The sequence below is a fragment of the Glycine max genome, chromosome 14, assembly GCF_000004515.6.
Source record: "Glycine max cultivar Williams 82 chromosome 14, Glycine_max_v4.0, whole genome shotgun sequence".
NCBI classification, from domain to species: Eukaryota; Viridiplantae; Streptophyta; class Magnoliopsida; order Fabales; family Fabaceae; genus Glycine; species Glycine max.
The window spans coordinates 26488989-26504436 of record NC_038250.2 but is presented as its reverse complement, the minus strand read 5'-3'; positions in this window follow the sequence as shown (position 1 = coordinate 26504436).

The following is a 15448-nucleotide window of genomic DNA, read 5'->3' as shown; positions in this document are numbered from 1 at the left end:
TAGCACAGTGAACACACAAAACATCATTAAATAGATAAAAAGATATTTACATCAAGTACTTACAAGGAAGATCCAACAGAGGATTTAGCTTTCCATAACTGGGAAGCTTCCTTTACAACAAAGAGAAGAGAATGAAAGATTTCAGAAATACAAGTAGTGGGGATGTCTCCTCCACCTCTAGGACCTCACAATCGCTCACAAACTCATCGCAAGCTCTCAAGACAGCTTCCTCTTCCAGCTCTAGTCTTTGTAGATCTTCACACAACAAATTCTCTCAAACTCTCTGGAACTTGGACCTTTCTCTCTCTAGAACTCTCCAATTATGTAGAAGCTTCAAGAAAAGGCTAAACTCCTCTTCAAAATCAGATTTCAGGCTTAAATAGGTGGCTTTGTTTGTGCTCGTGCGCTTAGCGCAATTCTGAACCGCTTAGCGTGCATTAGTGAATTTCGGCTTAGCGCGGCTTTTCTCACTCAGCGGATGGACTGAAGCAGTGTGCTTAGCGGGATGACCCTTCGCTCAGCGAACATGCACAGCTCATCCTTCTTCCAGATCCTTCCTCGTGCTTAGCTGAGGATTGTTGTGCTTAGAGGATATCTCGCTAAGCCACCAGATTGGCTTAGCGAGAGGGTGAAAATCAGCACTTCAAAACTTGCCTAATTATCCTGAAACTGAGAGAAAATGATTATTAATTACACAAAATGGAAGTACTACGTATTTATTACCTATCTTTAACAAAAAGTAATTACAACACTACAAAATAACCATAAATTGGAAGAGTTTGATACAATTTACACAAGTTTTATACACAAAAGTTAGTAGTATTCATCGACTAACAGGCGACTCCGCTTGTTTTCTCCCTTGGAGACAAATGCTTTGGCCCATCTGTTTTGGCCTTTTCGCCCTCCCGCCGAAGGGTAGGTTGTGACAGTCCCAATGGAGAAAGGTACCTGCACATGTTGGTTAACTATCATTTCCCCTTGCTCATTGAGTCATTGAAGTTTATAAGGTTTTGGGTGAGGAATGATAGTGAGGTTCAACTTGGAAACTAATTTTGTGCTACAAAAATTGCAACAAGATCCACCATCCACAATGAGAGAACAAGTTTTATCTAAAAAATTTCATCTTGTATGGAAGATGTTCTCTTTTTGGGATTGGGATAAATCACAAGATTGGCCTCCAAAGAGCCTTCTAACCATTAGGAGGTCACCTTCTTCCTGAGGGTAGACTTCCTCACTAGACTCTTCATCCCTTACTTCATCTTCACTTCCACTAGAGGAAGGGAAAAAAGTAGTCTCCTCTTGACTACTGTAAATGTCTTGACCCCTCATAACCATGGTTTTTTTATGGGGCATTGAGAGGCAATGTGACCTCTCCCAAAACATTTGAAGAATTTAAGGTTGCTAGTCCTTGCTTGGGAACTAGCCTTAGGGGTGGATTTCTCTATGCTCTTACCCTTAACTAATGCAATCCTACCCCCCAAGGGTATTGGATAGAAGACTCCAAGAAGATTGGGCCAGAGATGCAGGAGAAGGCCCTAGGGTTCTTATGAGCCTTAGGGTAGATTTTGGGCCCATGGGCTAAGTATGAGCCCACTTATCTTTCTACATATTAGATTAGGATTTCATTATTTTTGGGCCTTGTATTTAGGTCTCCATAGTGTAGGCAGGATACCCTAGTAATGTAGGATTTTTCAGCCCTTCTATTTTAGGGCACCTAGATTAGTTTTTGTATTAGGGGTAGTTTTGTAATTTCACATGCATTAAGTGCACTATTTGATGTGTGTGTTGGGAGAGAAATTTAATTGAATTGGGAGAATCTCAATCCTATTAAATTTTGGTCTAGCCTAAGGGGGAGGTGAGCATTTGTTTGCTACATCCCATTGTCACATCATATAGTCATAATTTGTGCATGTCCCTCTAATTCAAATTTCCCTCTGATTTTGTGTGACACTTAGGCTATAAATAGAGGCCATGTTTGTGCATTTTTTCAACCTTGATCATTTGAGAAATTAAACTTCAAAGTTCCAACCTCATTTGAGGCATAAATTTTGTGCCCCTTCTCTCCCTCTCCCTCCACTAATCTTCTCCTACCTTCAAGCTCTTATCCATGGCTTCCTATGGTGGTGAGCTTGTTCTTGACTCATCTTCTCCTTGAAGTGGCATCTCCAATCATCTTTCCTCCTTCTCAATTCTGCTGCCATTGATCTTCAAGAAGAAAAGGACTCCATTGATGAAGAAGATCCAAGGCCTACAAGCTCTACATGGAGCTACATCATGTGGTATTAGAGCACAAGAGCTTCAAGTAGGTGCTCCTTAAACCTCCATTAACCTTCATTTTTTGTTTCTTCATTTTTCTCCATGTATTTCCTCTCATGTCTTGTGTTGAATGTTGTTAACATGATTCTTTATAATTTCCACCGATTAAACATGCTGTAGAAGCTAGATTTGATTTCCTATGGTTCAAATTTCTGGTTCTTGTTCTTGAACCATGAATTGTGTTGAGTTTAGGTTCCTTTGAGTTTTCTCTTGCTATTTTTTTTTTTTTTGCGGCTGAAACTTAAACATAAAATTCTTACAAAAACATTAAAGTAGAAGAAAACCTTAGAAATCTAGAGTGACATATTCACCTATTGTAGTTTTGTCATAGATGTCATGTCTAGTCATGAAACTATTCACATAAGATTCCTTATGTTGTGCTAAATTTTATTTTTCTAGTTTCCTTGTCTAACTCATTTGTTCATGAGTGTATGAAATTTTTTAGCCTATTATTTGATTTGAGTCAAATCTTGAATTTTAATTAGTCCTTAACATGTTCATGTATAATTCTTAGAGAGTCTTTGATTGTGAACCTTTTCTTGAACTTTTAGGTTTTCTTATGATTGTGTCTGTTGTGAATTTGAGTTTTGGTGATTGAATTGGTGGCTGAAATATTGATCCTAAGTGTATATTGAACTCCTAAAATTGTGGTAAACAAGCCTAGTGAGTTTAACATACATGGAAAAGTTGAAAGTAAGCCTAAGGCAATCAATATACCATGTTTAACAAAATTGAAGACTGAAATCACTCGTGTTGCTTGAACATACGAACTTGTAAAAATTACTTGGAATTGGTCACTACGAATTTTGAGCTTAAATTTTTATCGAATTATTTGGACATCTATAAAAAATTATAAAAAAAGAAGTGATTTGGATAAAATAAAATAATTATAAAAATCATAGAAGTTGGAAGAAAATATCAATGTCCAAGGAAAAATTAAAAAAAATGAAAAGAGAAGTGTGCTTGTTGTTTTGGCTCAAAATTTGTTCTATAATTAGTGACCATTTTAGACCAATCTTAGTTCTAAAATTTCAATTGAAAAGTATTGTGAAAACAAGTACCAAAACTAGAGGTTTCTTGAGTGTTTTTTTTAGTTTTTTTAACTCTACTATAGAGACATTCTAGGTTTCTCTTTGAGTCTTAGCTTGCTTTTATGTGCTTTTCATTGCTTTAATTATTGAATAATCCTTGAAAAATTGTCTTGTTAAAACTATATTGGTTTAGCTTTCATTTCATTTGTGGTATTTGGTTATTGCTTGTCTCTTTGTTTCCTTGTTTATGAGTTGCCATATAGGGAATTGGAAAGGAGGATTGGTGCCATCAATTGGAGAATTTGAGTCAACAAGCAAAGGGCCAACCACCTTAAGAGCTATTGGACTAAGAAGTGTTGGACAAGTGGCCTTAGAAATTTTAAGAAGGCGGGGTTGAATTAAGATTTTGTTGACTATTCCTAATTGAAAATTTCCCTTTCTTAGATATCCCCTAGATTCAATTATTTCTTTAATTGTAAGTTACTCGAATAACACATAAGGAGAAGTAAACTTAAAGAAATATAAACACAACAGAAAGTAAAAGAGATTAAGGAAAGAGAGAATGCAAAACCATATTTATACTGGTTCGACCACAACCCGTGCCTACATCCAGTCCCCAAGCAACCCGCTTGAGATTTCCACTATCCTTGTAAAATCCTTTACAAGAAATGAACCACAAAGGACTTCCCTCCTTTGTGTTCAGTGATTACAACCAAGAAGTTATTCCCACTTCTTGCAATAAACCCCAAGGAACATTGGTCCCTTGTGTCCAGTGATAACAACCAAGAAGTTATACCCACTTCTTGTAATGAACCCCAAGGAACGTTGGTCCCTTGTGTCCAGTGATAACAACCAAGAAGTTGTACCCACTTCTTGCAATGAACCCAAAAGATGTTGGTCTTTTGTGTCCAGTGATTAACCAAGAAGCAAATCCTGCTTCTTGCAATGAACCCAAGGAACGTTGGTCCCTTGTGTTAAGTGTTTGCAACCAAGAAGACCTTCTCTTGAAAACAGTCACCAAGAGTAGGTCTCTTAAAAAGATTTTTGTAAGAATGGAGGAGGATAGGAAAATAGAATAGCACAAGTTTTTGCCCAATGAACTTTTCTTGAAAAAGCAAGTGTTGAACAAAAACTCTTAGAAAGATGTAGAGAGAAAGTTATATTGAAATTCGTGCCATGGTCACATATTTATAGCCATTTGATGGCTCTTGAAGAAACCATGTTAAAAGTTGTGACTCTTGGCAATTTCTTCAAAACTAGTCACTTTAAAAGTTGTGACTCTTGGCAAATTCTTCAAAAACCAGTCACTTTAAAAGTTGTGACTCTTGGCAATTTATTTTTCAAACAAAGTCACTAGTAATCGATTACCATTATAGTGTAATCAATTACACATCAACAGTTGTGACTCTTCATGTTTAGATTTGAAAACCAACATTTAGAAACACTGTAATCGATTAAAAATGTTATGTAATCGATTACACAAGTTTGAAAATGTTTTATTACAAGTTTTGACTCTTGAAATTTGAAATTCAACATTCAAAAACATTGGTAATCGATTACATGCCTGTCATACCCTAATTTCGTCCGGGGATTATTACTTGATGACATGCAACCTTTGGTTGGCCGCTTTGAGATACTTGACATCCTTTGTTGCATAATATGTGAAGTCCCGAGACGTGTCGGAAATCAAAAGGAAGCAGGCTTACGCGATCCGTGAAATTCCGTAATGTGGCGGAAATCGAAAAGAGGTGTTTTTGCGCAATCCGTGAGTTTTCGTAACTTCTTCGAAAGCAAAAAAGAGTAAATACATAATCCGTAAGGATTCGTAACCTTGCGGAAGGAAAATAAGAATCGTTACGAAATTCGTAAAGTTTCATAACGTTACGGAAAAAGAATTACCAAAAAAGGTAAAGGGGGTGCATTTAGTAAAAGGGGGGTACAAATAGCAATCAGGCCCACTTGGGCCTTCCAGTTTCTTCCTCCAGAAGGCGGTTGGGTGGCAAGCTCATCCCCTATTTTGCTATAAATAGGGGGAGGAATGAAGGGGGAAGGGGTTCAGCCTTCTTGGCACTTCTTATTCTCTCGAAATTGCTGAGGAAAATTGTTTCCATGAAGAAAATCCAAGCCGAGGCGGTTCCATAACGTTTCCGTGAGTAATTACGCGAAGATTTTCAACCGTTCTTCAACATTCATCGTTTGTTCTTCGTTTTCTTCAGTCTTCAACTGGTAAGTACCTCAAACCGAACTTTTCAATTCATTCTATGTACCCGTGGTGGTCCACATTTTGTTTCATGTATTTTTATTCTCGTTTTCATTTACTTTCCGTACCCCCTTTTGACGTGCTTCAGTCATTTATTTAAGTCATTTCTCTCCTAATCAAAAAATAAAATAAATTTCCACCGATCATTTGATTTGTAATATCCGTTAATCTCAGTTAAAATGAATTCCGACCGTTCGGTCGTGCCGTAACCACGTTGGAAATCAAAAAATAGGTAAAATAATAATATAATAATCAAAAAATACCTTTTAGTAAAATAAAGCGAAAAATCAATCGGACGTTTTCTCTTTGGGAATTCTCATTCTTAATCGAATTGACTAATAACTAAAGTGAAACTAAGGCTAAAATCAACTCACCTAGTCAAGCTCGTCCACAAAAAAGGTCACTGAATGGGGTTTGAAAGTTTATCATTTCAATTTTCCTTATCATGTAAATGGATCATTTTTAAGGTCCAACGTCTTAAAATGATCATTTTTCAAGTAAAAAGAATCACTTGATTCACTCTTAAGAAAGAACTACGTAGGTCTGATTTCCTCTTCGATGGAGGGTACGTAGGAGCAAAAGCCCCACTTTTGTCGACCTCAAAAAATAAAAAGAAATAAAAGTTAAGGTAACACAATTTCACAATTCTAAAAAATAGGCTGTTGTCCTTTGAGACAAGCGTGAGAGGTGCTAATACCTTCCTCAAACGTAAATATAACTCCCAAACTTAGAATTTTTCATTTTTGACCGGTTTCCTTCGGTTTTTCCGACGTTTTCCACAAATAAACGTTGGTGGCGACTCCGCGCATCTTTCCTCCTTTGGAAAGCACACCCGTGAGCCTCGCCTCGCTCGCCCGCAAAAGGGCATGTTGCGACAGTTGGCGACTCCACTGGGGAGTTTTTGTGAGTTAGGTCGATTTTAAAGAATTGTGGAATTGTGAAACTTTGTGTGTGCATTTTTGTTGAACTATGTAAAATGTAAATAACTGTTGTCTTTTTTCATGTTTTTTTACACTAAGCACCTACGGGTTTGAGTAAAAAAGGGGCCCTATACTCGAGTTCATGGAAATTTAAGGAGTGGAGGTGAATCTATGATCATGCTAGGTCTCCGACTTGCTTGATAATAGTGAAACCTCGTCTAGAGCTTTCTCTCTTTATAATATGTTGTCGCTGGTATTCCATACCGCAACAATATTATTATCTTCATGGCATCATAATGAACATATCGTTCCTGTATTTGTCCGTTATCATATTCCAGCCTCACATTTTGCATGAGTCATTGCATCATCATGCATATGCGTTCACTGTCTTTTTGATCTACAAATTGCATACCTTTTTGTTCTACATGTTTGCTCATACATGATCCTTGTGCCTTCCTCTACAAAACAAAAACAAAAAAAAGGGAAGCATGAAAATTCATGATGCATTCTTAGTTGCATGTGTTAGGTACCATGAGTCAACCATGTTGGGATCATAAACCCATTTTCAAAAAAAAACGCAACAACAAAACAAAATGAATGAGCATGGTACCTAATGCATGGTTAACTAGGAAATGATGTTTCTTCGGGCATCTTAACCTCATAATTACATTTGCCATGCATAGCATACGAATTCCCGAGTCTTTCATCTCTATGAAATGTTGTCGAAGTATTGGCAATCAGAATTGCCATTCCTTGGATTATCGGGTTGAACCAAGCTCGCGCTTTTACGAAAAAGTTCATCAAGTCAAGTTGAAGCATGGAAGTAACCATCTTGCAAAAAATTGGGGCAAAAGATGGATCAGGTTACATCGTTGCTTCGTCTACTGCCAAACACATTTAGGACTGTTAATGTCCTTGTTACTTCCAGTTTCACCTTGACGAAGATGTCATGGACCATGTTGAAAATCTAAATTGATTCAACCCCATATCCTGCGTAAAGATTCGCAATACTTCAATTGTGCATCATTCGCATACATCCATGTTGTTCATTGCATTCTTTCCTTGAAAAAAAAAACTTAATCATTGTTATAAAAAAGAAAAGAACACGCTTTACGGTGCCCTTACCGAACCCGTGCTAGAACTAGAGTAATGGGTGAAGTAGAGGAGGTGCAAGAGCAGATGAAGGCCCAACATGGAAGCCATGAAAGAGCAAATGGCCACAATGATGGAGGCCATGATGAGCATGAAGAAGATAATGGAAGCCAATGCGGTTACAATTGCCGCTACCAGCACTGTTGCTAAGGTGAACCCGACGTCCCCATCCGGCATCAACCAAATGAATCATCCAACCTCAGATATGGTAGGCAAAGATTTGGGAATTACGGGTGGCCCCCATGATGTGCAAATTCAAAACGAGCACGCCTTCCCGCCATATGGCTTGCCTCTCAACTATACGCTACCCAATGTGGCGTACACTCCCAATAAGAATGTCAATAACTCCACTCCTATACCCATTGAGAGCCAACAACCCCGAACTATCATGCACATGTCTCTTAAACCGTGGGGGAGACACATGAAATTCCTCACCACAATCTAGCCGACTTCGAGCCTTGCCTCGGATATGCCACTGAAGGGCAAACAGTTGGTGGTATACCCCTGCAAAACACTTTGGAGGGCCCTCAGTATCACCCACAACTACACCTCTTGCATTCCACAACAAGTAAAAACCCTCATGCTATGGCAGAAATGGGAAAGTTGGATCATTTAGAGGAAAGGCTCAGGGCCATTGAAGGAGGTGAAGATTATGCCTTTGCTAACCTAAAAGAGTTGTTCCTAGAACCCTCCCAAGTTCAAGGTGCTAGACTTTGACAAGTACAAGGGGACTACTTGCCCCAAGAACCATCTAAAGATGTATTATCGGAAGATGGAGGCATACGCAAAAGATGAGGAATTGCTGATACATTCCTTCCAAGAAAGTCTTACTGGGGTAGCTGTTACCTGGTACACTAACTTGGAACCTTCCCGAGTCCATTCTTGGAAGGACCTAATGGTTGCCTTCGTTAGGCAGTATCAGTACAATTTTGATATGGTTTCGGATAGGATGCAACTACAGAACATGCGTAAAAAGGGGCACGGATCTTTCAAAGAATACGCCCAAAGGTGGAGAGACCTGGCAGCCCAAGTGGCACCTCAATGACGAAAAAATGATGACAATGATAGTAGACACGTTACCATTCTACTATGGAAAATGGTGGGTTACACACCTTCAAGCTTTGCGGATTTGGTCTTCGTCGGCGAAATGATCGAAGTGGGTCTAAAAAGAGGCAAATATGATCATTTTGATTTGATAAATGCAAAAAAAATTGGGGCAAGTGAAGAGGATGAGAAGGAGGGAGAAACCTATGTTGTGACTGCCATTCTTATACGACCAAGTTTCCCACCAACCCAACAATGTCATTACTCAGCCAATAACAACCCTTCTCATTACCCACCACCCAGTCATCCACAAAGGCCATCCCTAAAATCAACCACAAAGCCTACCTACCGCACTTCCAATGACAAACACCACCTTTAGCATAGACCAAAACACCAACCAAGAAATGAATTTTGCAGCGAGAAAGCCTGTAGAATTCACCCAAATTCTAGTGTCCTATGCTGACTTGCTCCCATATCTACTTGATAATTCAATGGTAGCCATAACCCTAGCCAAGGTTCGTCAACCTCCATTTCTCCGAGAATACGACTCGAACGCAACGTGTGCTTGTCACGGAGAAGCCCCGGGGCGTTCCATTGAGCATTGTAGGGCTCTGAAGCGTAAGGTGCAAGGTTTAATTGATGCGGGCTGGCTGAAATTTGAGGAGAATCGCGTGTAAATCCTAACATTGACAAGAGATGCCACACATGGGGCAATTTTGAAAGCTTTTGTTAGATGTCTCTAATGACTCATCAGGATTTTCAACTTTCACCGGAAGTGGGTGCAAGCCATTGGTCTGTTTGCTCAAGCGACTTGTGCTCCTGAGTTTGGACTTCTAAGACCGTTCAATCAGAGATTATTCGTCTTGCGTGTTGGTGGGGCTGCCGTAAAACAACAAATAAAGTTCAAAACAAATAAGTTTCAGAATAAAAATAAAAATAAAAAAAAGGTTCAAAAAGATAAAGAAAAAAAAAGCATTTGATTGACTGTGTTTCCAGAACGTTCATGTGACCTCATTTTATCATTCCAGAAAGTTTGTTTTTTAGAGAGAAGTGAGTTATCAAGAATAGGATGTTGGATAAATGGCCTCAGTTACCTTAAGAAAAAGGGGGGTTGAATTAAGATACGAAGACTATTCCCCATTTAAACTTTCACTCTCTTCAGATTAACAATGCACCCTTAACATGAATTACTCAAAAGACAATTCAAAATAAACTTCTTTAAAGCAAAAGATAAATAGCAATAAATAAAAGAAGTTTAAGGGAAGAGAGGAATGCAAACTTGATTTATACTGGTTCGGCCACTTCCCGCGCCTACATCCAGTCCCCAAGCAACTCACTTGAGATTTTCCACTCTATTTGTAAAACTCCTTTTACAAAGTCTGAACCACACAGGGACAACCCTTCCCTTATGTTCAGGAATCCTCTACAACAAGAGACCCACGGTCTCTTAATCCCTTTTCAGAAATAAGAAGAAGAGAAGAAGATATCTCTCTTAAAAGAGATAGATTGTACAATGAAGATCAATCAAAATTCCTTATTGAATATGCAAGTGGTTGACCAAGGAATCTTTTTGAGAGGATAAAACATTTCAGTTCAGAAAAACTCTTAATCTTTTGAGAGGATAAAACTTTTTGGCAATGAAAACTCTCTGTAAATTCGTGTTTCCAAGTCACATATAAATAGACCTTTGATGGCCATTCATAAACCATTTGAATAGATGTGACTCTTGGAAATTATATTCTGAAAATCCCCTCTGGTAATCGATTACAAGACTTGTGTAATCAATTACAGGCTTTAAATTTGAATTAAAATGTTCAATAAATTGTTGGTAATCAATTACCATCCATGCGTAATCAATTACACATTATAAATTTTGAATTCAAATTTCTAGTGACTTGATAAACATTTTCAGCTGCCGGTAATCGATTACCAGAAAGAAAATCTCAATTTGAGGTGATAGAATTCATCGGTCAAACCTTTTGTTTTTTCAATTTGGAAACTTCTTCCTAAAGATTCTAGAGATCAACTTGATCATATATCTTGATTTTCTTGGATTCTTGTCTTGAATAAAACTTAGAAGCACTTGATCCTTTAGCATCATCAAGACATCAAAACATCTTGCTTCTACATAGGAGTCATTTGACTTAATCCTTCAACTATTTCTCGTCCTTGGAAAATTCTTTTTGCAAGAATCAGCTGCTTCTTCCTCACTACGAGGTTGTGAAAACAAGACAACAATTGGTACCTCTAAGCCCTACACTGGGGCAATGAAAGGCACCATGCATAAACCTCAAACGAACCTAGGGGCAAATTAGAAGTTCTCATCCAATAGGTTCCTTGCTACAAGGTCATGACGAAAGACAATGATTGTACCTCAAAGCCTCACACTGGGGCAATGAAAGGCCCCATGCATAAACCTCAAACGAACCTAGGGGCAGATTAGAAGTTCTCACCGAATAGGTTCCCAGCTACAAGGTCATTGGTACCTCAAAGCCTTACACTGGAACAATGAGGGGCATCGTGCATGAGCCTCAAGTGAACATAGGGGCAGATCAAAAGTTCTCACCGTCGATGTTTTTAAACAAGAAAAAAAAGGGGGGGGAGACAAACCCTGGAATTTCAATATGTTGATTAAACGTCAAACGGCTCCATTGTCGTCACTCCAAAATGGTCAAGTGACTAAATCAAACAGAACATACACTCTGAGGGAGTTCCCGGAGAGATTTGCAAAAGATAGGATAAGGTTGCATGAATTATCACCTTTTTTCAAAAGGATAGTCAATCTGTGAATCAAAAAATAGGGAAAGAATGTCATGAACATTGTACAACTTTCCATTGCATTATTTCATATGAGGTCAGCATTACCAAATTTCACGACAAAGGTTGCATGCGTCTGCATCCCTAAAACTCATGTTAACTGCATAGATTTCCTACATCTAGTGTCCAATCTTTTTGGATGACCGGCCCTCTCGATGAGTCGATCTCTTGCTTTCTCATAAAGGTGGACCCTTGGGTACTAGTACCTATCACCTTTAGAGGACTATATGTCCTCGCCATCAGAGGACTGCACATCCTCACCTGTAGAGGGCTGCACGCCCTTGCCTTTAGAGGGCTACGCGTCCTCATTTTCAGTGTGCTCCATATCCACACCTTAAGAGAATATAAGGTCCTTTTCCCTTAGAGGCTTCACCGAGACTTACGCCCCCGGTTAAGGGGCCAGTAGTTTCCTTTTATCAGTTCCTGGGCCACCCCCTGATATTGGAGGGCGACCAACTGTGCGAGCACATCCAGAGAGGGAGGCTATCACGCATCTACTATGCATACCAGGGCAAGATTTCACCCGTGCCGCTGCAAAAAGACGAGTGCGGATCATGCGCACCAACATGACCACTCTTACATGGATATGGATGACGTTGCTATTTAGCAACATTCTGCCCAGCGACCACAATGCCAATCTCCCCCCGCGGATGTATCAGTTGGGATCGCGCCCACAAGACGCCCAGTGGACCCGAAGAAGTCCAACAGGGCCCTGGGGTTTCCAGCTCAGGTTACAGGCCTCTGTCAGTCCTACAGGGTGCCCGTCCCCCCCAGTGAGGTCATGCCATCGTGACATAGGTAAGTATGCACGTGACTCAATTGATTTCTAATGTCATCTATTGTTTGCAGGGATCGCGCCCACAAGACACCCAGTGGACCCGGAGAAGTCCAATAGGTCCCTGGGGTTTCCAGCTCTGGTTACGGGCCTCTGTAGTCCTACAGGGTGCCCGTTCCCCCCGGCAAGGTCACGTCATTATGACATAGGTAAGTATGCACATCGCTCAACTGATTTCTGATTTCATCTATTGTTTGCAGGGAACGCGCCTGCAAGACACCCAGTGGACCCGAGGAAGTCCAACAGGGTCTTGGAGTTGTCAAGCTCTAATTACGGGTCTCTGTCAGTTCTACGTAGTGCCTGTCACCTCCAGCAAGGGCATCAGGCCCCCTACTAATCGAGCTTTCATCAAGAAGTATTGCGTCCCCAAGTAGGCGCAGGGCGAAACACCACAGCAGCCTGGGGATGGCCAGCAGCGGGCAACAGACGCACCGCCATCACCTCTAGAGTTCACCTCATCTCATCCACAAAAAGGTTAGAGCGTTGCTTACGACCCATGGCCGACCAATAAGCGACCAAGTCCAAAGCCAAAGGTAAGCAAAGTACTAGGTCCGTGACCGACAAGCCATCAAGTGTCCAGCTCAAGACGTTAAAGAACGAAGACCCCGTAATTCGGAGAGGACTTCATTCATGAGTGCGGAATTTTCGCGTTGAGGAGGAGGTGAAGGAGTACGTTCATCTTGAGGAGGGAGTGCATCCTTCTTCAGCCATTGACCATTCCGATCTTTACGGTACCCAAAGGAGGTCACTGCACCAGCACCAATTGCAAAGGAACGCTTGACTTGAACAAAGGGTTCATCATCAAGCGGAATTTGAAAATGACTCAAAAACAGAGTAATCAAATGTGGATAAGGAAGAGGTGCATTGGCCCGTAATGCCTTATGCATTCGGTACCGAACCAAATGGGCCCAGTCGATCTAACGACCGGTAAGAAAAGCCCACATAAGAATCAAATCCTCCTCAGAGGCTTGTGCTAAATTTGAAGACCGAGGAAGCAAAATCCTAACAATGATATAGTGCATGATGCGATTATCAAATGTTAATGATCCGGCCAGCAATCTACCGGTCATTTCAGCTTAATCATTGCAGACCATGCGACGAGCATCATGACTCGAATAATCGAATTTCCAGTCATCAACAATGGTGCCCTCAAAAGGTGCACCTTGACTGGGTAAATGAGTCAAAGAAAAGAATAGTGACTGATCAATGACCATAGAAATACCATGCACCTCAGAAATAATAATGCCATCCTGAATTTTTAAATTGCAGTAGAAGACCTTTACAAGTTCAGGATAATATGGCAATTTTAATGACATGAAATCAACAAGACCAGAATTTTGAAACACTTGATAGCAATCAAACGTTTCATCATTAAAGAATTCTATGTCTAGGTACTTAGGGTCTAAGATTATTCTAGAAGAAAACTGAGAAAGGTACCATAGACGCTGATCATCGGATGAAAACAGTGTTGATGATCTTGGAGATGTCAAAGAAGGATGAATAGGTGTTGTGGGTGCTCCGGATGGGCCGTGGCGGCGATGGGCAGCAGCAGCAGCAGTGGAGGATGATCCCTTTCTCTTCTTTGATGGCTCTGCCATTTGATGAAGTTTATGTGGATTTTGATCGGTGGAAGTGAAAGAGGAGTGAAAAAGAGGAAGATTGGGCTTTACGGGACGTGATTTGGTGAAGAATTGAGTGAGAATCGAAGATTTGAAGTTTTAGGTATGGAGGAAAACGTGGAGGAGGCTTTGGCTGCGCAGCAGATCTGATTTCGTGAGTATTTATAGAAGATGACGTATTGTAATCGATTACAGGTATTGGTAATCAATTACAGGACCAATAAGCCTACTGGTAATCGATTACAGGATGTTGTAATCGATTACAGGCTGCCTGTTCATGTGTAATCGATTACACTGGATGGTAATCGATTACCAGAGCCTATCCTAGGCTAGTTTCTTAAGAGAATATCTATGTTTATGCTAAAATACATCCTATATGATTAATTATCACTACTAATATACTTAATTCAATCATTCAATTATTATATACACAAGAAATCATAAATTCTATCATAATAACAAGAATTCAAACAAGATCAAACTAAACAAAATAATTTACAAACAATAAATAAGAGTAAATCAATCAATCAATCAACCAATCAATCCCTATTTTTCTAAATCTCTTACATCTAAGAGACCTAATTCTCTTCTAATAGATAAGAACACTTCCTTGGGGAAAGGTTTTGTGAAAATATCAGCAAATTGATTCTTAGTGTCAACAAACTCTAATACACAATCTCCCTTTAGGACATGATCTTTAAGAAAGTGGTGTCTAATCTCTATATGTTTAGTTCTAGAGTGTTGAACTGGGTTTTTGGATAGATTTATGGCACTATTATTATCACACTTAATAGGTATGCGATCAAGAATGATGCCATAGTCAGATAATTGTTGCTTCATCCATAAAATCTGTGCACAACAACTACCGACAGAGATATACTCCGCTTCAACAGTAGATAAAGCAACACTGTTTTGTTTCTTACTATGCCATGAGACAAGAGCCGATCCAATGAATTGACAAGTTCCACTTGTACTTTTTCTATCAGTTTTAGATCCGGCAAAATCAGAATCAGAATATCCTATTAAGTTACATGTTGAATTCTTAGGATACCATAATCCTAAATTGATTGTTCCTAATAGATATCTCATGATTCTCTTTACTGCACTTAAATGTGATTGTTTGGGGTTGGATTGAAACCTAGCACACATGCATACACTAAACATAATATCAGGTCTACTAGCAGATAAATAAAGAAGAGATCCGATCATACCTCGATATTGTTTTATGTCTATAGACTGACCAGATTCATCTTTATCTAAGTAACAACTAGTGCTCATAGGTGTGGACATGTGTTTTGCACTATCCATCCCAAATCTTTTGATCAATTCCTTGCAGTACTTGGATTGATTGATGAATATACCTTCTTGAGTTTGCTTGATTTGTAATCCCAGAAAGTACTTTAGTTCTCCCATCATTGACATTTCAAATTCACTTTGCATATCAAGGGAAAACT